General features: G+C 36.9%; 1 long non-coding RNA gene across 1 annotated transcript in view; it reads right to left on the bottom strand.

Annotated features, from left to right (window-relative positions):
- Positions 1-2,731: 2,731 nt before the first annotated feature.
- LOC129392042 (uncharacterized) overlaps positions 2,732-6,173 on the bottom strand; it is a 9,479-nt gene continuing 6,037 nt past the window's right edge. Inside the window, exons 2-4 of the long non-coding RNA XR_008617024.1 lie at positions 5,436-5,573; positions 3,803-3,945; positions 2,732-3,021 (exon numbers count right to left, since the gene is read on the bottom strand). This is a non-coding gene — a long non-coding RNA (uncharacterized lncRNA). The remainder of the gene's footprint in view (positions 3,022-3,802; positions 3,946-5,435; positions 5,574-6,173) is intronic.

The raw sequence follows: 6,173 nt of genomic DNA, 5'->3' as shown, positions 1-6,173 counted from the left end.
AAATCTATGATTAAGATACATTTCCTTAATAAATTTCTTAATATTAAAATATGATGGAATAGTTTAACTTTCTGGAATAAATCCCACTTGGTTATGGTTTATGATAGTGTGCCACTAATTTTTTTGTTGTTGCTAATATTTTATTTAGGATATTTGCATCTAAATTAATAAGTATCACTCATATATGGTTATCTTTTTTTGGAGTACAGTTGGTTTTTGTTATCAATGTTATGTTCAATTCTTATAATGAACTAGAAGGTTTCATACTTATTTTATATTTATTTACATGGAACTAGCCAAAAATGTCTTTTGTGACTCTTTTATTTTCTTCAGTTCCTGTAATTATTTCTGACACACTCATTTTATTTATTTTTTTATGACCTCTCCATTTTTTTTTTTTCTTGAATAGGCAATCTGGTAATTGATCTAGTTTTTGCTCTTGCTTTTTGGTTTTTTGTTTATTTTTTCTAAGATCCAGCTTTTGGATCTGTTTGTTGGTCCTACAGTTTTTCTGTTTTTTGTTTTTTCCTAACTCATTAATTTCTGCTTTTATCTTTACCAATTCCTATCTTCTGTTTCCCTTCAGGGTGTTTGATTTGTCCTTTTTCTAACTTCTTGAGTTGGATACTTAACTCATTTATTTTAATTTGTTCTTGCTTTCTGATATATGTACTCAAAGTTATCAATTTATAAGAATTTAAGGGTATAAAATACACACTTTGAAGGCATAACACGTACGGACCGACACATGTCTGTCCCCTGCCCTTTCTCCTTCATGTCTTCTGCAGTGCCTTTCACAGTAGTAGGCATGCACTGTGTTCTCAACAATTATTTGACTCAACAAATACAATAAACAGATACATGGCAGGGGAAAATGCCCCCCTTCCTTGTCCTTCTGTTCTGCAATACAAGTTTCATTTCATCATATTTATTAGTATGCCCATGGGCTTTTGCTTCAGAAGAAGCACTACCCTGCTTTAGCCAAAATGATTCCCTTGCCAGACAAGAGTCCTGAAGATTGGCTGCTTGATTTCTCAACAGAAAAATATTTTGGTAAACTATTTGTGTTGGCGCCAGTGCTTCCATAGTTCTTGCCCAAGAGCACAAGATTTAGGTCCATTTGCAGATCTGCACAATAATGACAGCTTATAGTTATACAGGACCTATTTTAGAAGAGTCTGGTGTTCCTTAAACTATGTCTTTCACCCTTTTACCAGCCCAGAGGCAGCAGGAAGAACAATATGAACACAGGGAGAGACTTGAATCCAGTGCCTCTTGCCAAAGGTTTTTATGTCCTGTCAGTGACGGAGAGGACCAAGCTGTGTGTGGTCTATAATCCCTTCCACGTGAATATGGTCATTTCAAATAATATACATTATTTGTTATTACATATTTTATATATTACTTATTATTTTATATATTGCATGTATATTTTACAAGCATATATATTAAACATGTTTAATATCTAAAATCAGCTTTGAGGCATAATCTGCGTACAATTCACCAATTTTTAATGAGATTTAACAAATTTACACAATTATGCAAGCAACATGAGAATCCATTTCCATCATCCTCAAGATATTCCCAATATCTTAAAGAAATCTGTTGTGCCCCTTTGCAGTCAATACAATTCCCCATATTCCTGGCAACTACTGAAATACCTCCTTCCTCTCACTACAGTTTTACTTTTTTAAGAATTTCATATAAATGGAGTCATATAGTATATAAGCTTTTGCATCTGCCTTCTTTCACTTAACATAATTCTGTAAAGATTCATCCATGTTATTGTACCATTGGTAGTTTGTTACACTCTAATGCTAAGAAGTATTCCACTGTATGGATATACCAGTTTGTATAAACATTGATGGATGTATCCCTATCCAGTTGATGGATATTTGGATTCTTCACAGTTCTGGGTAGTTAAAATAAAGCTACCACGTACATTCATATAACTATCTCTTTGTGAACATGTGTTTTCATTATTCTTGGATAAATGCCTAGGAATAGAATTGTGAGTCACATGGTATGTGCATACTGAACTTTATAAGAAACAAATTAATTCCCAATGTGGCTATACCATTTTTGCATTCCGGCCAGAAAAGAGAGTTCAAGTTCTTCCACATTCTCAGCAACACTTAATTTTAGCTTTTCTAATGGGAATGTAGTGGTTTCTCATTGTGGATTTAATTTACATTTCCTTCATATATTATGATGATGTGAATTATTTTTACATGCTTTGCCATTTGTATATCTTTGGTGAAGTGTCTGTTCAAATCTTTTGCCAATTTTTAAATTGAGTTTTTTCTCATTTTATTACTGAATTGTAAGTGTTCGTTATATATTTTGGATACCATATTTTAATTAGATGCATATTTTGCAAATATTTTTCTCAGTATGTGGCTTGCCTTTTCATTTTATTAATAATGTTTTTCAAACGCAAAAGTGTTTGATACAGTTCAATGTTCTATAGTGTATACTTTATATATCTTATTTAATGAATTTTTGACTAAATCAAGTACACAAAGATTTTTGCCTCTAATTTCTTCTAGAAGGTTTATAACTTCAATTTCTGCTTAAGTCTGTGATCCATTTTGAGTTAATTTTTATATTATTGAGGTAAAGGCCAAGGTTCATTTTTTGAAAATATGTGGATATTTAATTGTTCCAGCATCATTTGTTATAAAAATTACCCATTTCCACATATTTTGAAAATCAAAGATGATATATGTTTGATTCTTTGTGATTATCTATATAGATGATTGTGTTGTCTACAATACAAGCAAATTTTCTTCTTCTTCATTTTCAACTGTATGCTCTTATTTATTTGTCTTCCCTTATTAAACTGGCTAGGACCTCCAGTACAAAGTTGAATAGAAATGACAAGAGTAAACATTTTTCTCTTCTCCCCAAATTTAAGGAGAAACATTCAGTTCCTCATCACCAAGAGGGATCTGTTGCCACAGAACGACTTGAAGGATGTTTAGGGCAAGATGTTTCTGAGAAAGTCCAAACTTGCCTATACTGAGAAAAAACACAGGACAAACATCTATTTGCCATTTATAAGAAGAAATTCTCTGACACTTTCATGTCCCTCTTACTACCAGATTTATGACAATCCTGTCCTTACTCCTTTCCTAAGCTAAGATTCATTCAGAAGCTAGTTTATTATCCCAAGGTGACATGTAATACAGTGGTGGAATGAGGAAGAGATCCCAGACTTAGAATTTCAGGCTCTTAAACTTTGGGGCTGGGTTGGGTCATCATGACAGCCTGTGAGTCCATGTGGGAGAGTGTCCTCTCTAGGAAGGTCCAGCCCTGCAACCTGGGAGAATGTTAGGTATGTTTATCTTCCACCACCCCTGCTCTTCCTCCAAGGCCCTTATCTTGATACTGGTACCTCTCCCTGCCATTGGTAGAGGTGGCTTCAAGGCTAAAACAGCTTTTTCCCAACCATGCCCCAGCCTTGGATTTCCATTTAGAAAACTGAGAAATAGGTCCTGAGGCTGAAATCTTTGTCCTAGAGGGTTTTTTGTTTGTTTGCTCGTTATTTGTTTGTTTTGATACTTTGTCAACCGAAGTTTCCTCATATCTGAAATATATGCTGCCCCAAATGACTACCTTCTGGGGCCATTCAGATAATAAAGAAATAATTCCACAGAGGGTGCTAACAGGAGGTTTTCATACTGAAACAGAAAAAGGTCACACGGCCTAAATTATGTAGCCCATTCCCAGAGGCTTGGATGTTATTTGGGACAATCTCTAAGCTTAACTACTAAGCCATTAGCATGTGCAAAAGAAATACCTTCTAGTTCAATAGGAGGAAAGGGATCTTGTTGGATTTCAGAGGCATTTGGTTCTTTGTTACTAGGAGCTTTCCCAATCAGGCAGAGGAATGGTTCACTAGGAAGCCAGAGGTCAGGAGCTGGTTTACTGGAGCAGCAGCTGCTAAATGAAAGATTTATTGTTCATCAGGAATCCTGAAGTGGTATCTTGGTATTTAGCTTCTCCTTATATATATGAACTGAGACTGAGATTTGGGGATCTTGCACCATCTTTTTGGGGATCTTGTTCAATGCATAATGGTGGTGTAGTGGTTTAAGGTGGGAGGAGTTCTGTTCCCTGAGCCTCATATTCTTGAAGCCCTATGATTATCCAACTTTCTCTCTGCTGGCAAGGCCAAGAGAGATAAGAGAAAGCTGATGAAAATATCACAATTCTGTTTCAATTAGTAAGTCAGCCTGGTCAACAAGAAAGATGCCTACAGATTTTAATTGGTCTCAGGGGAGGAGAACTGAATGTTCTAAGATGTCCTAGCTCACCCTGATATTGCATTATCTGGGCCACAGGGCAGCTGCAATCTTTCCCCAGGGCTCAGGATGTCTGCCTGGAAATAAAATTCAAATTCAGTGTTAACCTTTTTACTACCATGTTGCTTCAAAACAGATAATCTTCAATGGAGTTAACTTTAGAGATGCAAAGTCTGCCCCATTTCTAAATAGGTCAGTCTTATTCCTAGAATACTAACCTCAGAGGACACAAATGTTAGGGGAGGGGAAATTCCATCCAGGAAGAGTGATAAGAAATAGCTGAGATGAAATTTAGGTCTGTGTTTCGATGCTACTCTCACTCATAATTCTAGAAGCCAATCCCTTCACTTCTCTATGTCTTGGATTCTCCATCCATATAATGGGGATGGTTGTGTCCCCATTTTGATTTGAAATCCTTAAGTCCATGGCACAAATCCTGACTTGTCCTAGTATAAGAAAAGGTTTCACTATCAAATGGTGCTATCATGTTTCATGAGCTTTTCTCCTACCTACATTTTCAACTTGTGAAACTCACATCTGTTAGTCAGGGTAAGCTAAGTTTTGCTGTGGCACCAAACCTCCAAATCCCCAAGGCTTATTTCTCACTTTCATAACAGTCTGATACAGGTCAGCCTGCTTTCCTTGGTGGCCACCTTTCAACAGTGCTGAGAATTTGAGTTGCTTCCATCTTGCAACTTTGCTATCTCAGTGTTCTTTGCTTCCAGCTGCTCCAGCAGGAGAGAGAGCATGTGTAGAGCTTCCATCCACCTTTGACTGCCTCAGACAGCAAATACCATGCCTTACTTCACTCCCACTTATGCCAATGAGCCAGAATTAGTCTCATGGCCCCATCATAAATGCAAGGGAGACTGGGAAATATGCAAGAGCTTGTGGAATATTTGGGGAGCAATAGTGTTTATGTCACACACCCTATGAATGTTATTGCTTCTATTATGGCCAACCTAGGCAGGGATTCAAAATGAGAAAAAATCCATTCAACAAACTTGCCAGGTGCTACCAGCTAGAGATGCAAAGATACATAAGACCCAGGTGTAGCCTGAGGAATTCATAATTTGGAGATGGGGGTGGGAAAAGATGCAAACAAGTAAATTATTGGGGTATACATACTTTCTTGGAGGGATGAATGAAGTGTGTGGAAGACAGAGGCAGGAGAGATCAACACTGTAGCAGGTAAGGCTCTGTTGGACATGAAAGGGGTCCTTTGGTTCTTGAAGGAGGATCAGGACTTCACCAGGTGGTGCTGGGCTGAGGGGATCCCATAGTAGAGAAAAAGGAGCTTAGAGTCAGACTTCCTTTCTTTTAAGGCCAAAGTCAACAGGGGACACTCTTTCAGTCCACCTGTTTAGGCTTGCACTTCTTAAAAAAATGAGTTAGTAAATGCTGAGGCCTCCATTCACAACACCCTGAATGAATGATAAAAATGAAAAGTCTTAAGTAGGCATAGAGAGAACTTTCCTCAACATAATAAAGACCATATATGACAAACCCACAGCCAACATCGTCCTCAATGGTGAAAAACTGAAACCATTTCCACTAAGATCAGGAACAAGACAAGGTTGCCCACTCTCACCACTCTTATTCAACATAGTTTTGGAAGTTCTAACCACAGCAATCAGAGAAGAAAAAGAAATAGAAAAAGAAATAAAGGAATAAAGGAATCCAAATCGGAAAAGAAGAAGTAAAGCTGTCACTGTTTGCAGATGACATGGTACTATACACAGAGAATCCTAAAGATGCTACCAGAAAACTACTAGAGCTAATCAATGAATTTGGTAAAGTAGCAGGATACAAAATTAATGCACGGAAATCTCTGGCATTCTTATACACTAATGATGAAAAATCTGA

Source organism: Physeter macrocephalus, chromosome 4, assembly GCF_002837175.3.
Source record: "Physeter macrocephalus isolate SW-GA chromosome 4, ASM283717v5, whole genome shotgun sequence".
Classification (NCBI taxonomy): Eukaryota; Metazoa; Chordata; class Mammalia; order Artiodactyla; family Physeteridae; genus Physeter; species Physeter macrocephalus.
Note: the sequence above shows the minus strand (reverse complement) of the source record. Positions and strands in the feature narration are given on the sequence as shown.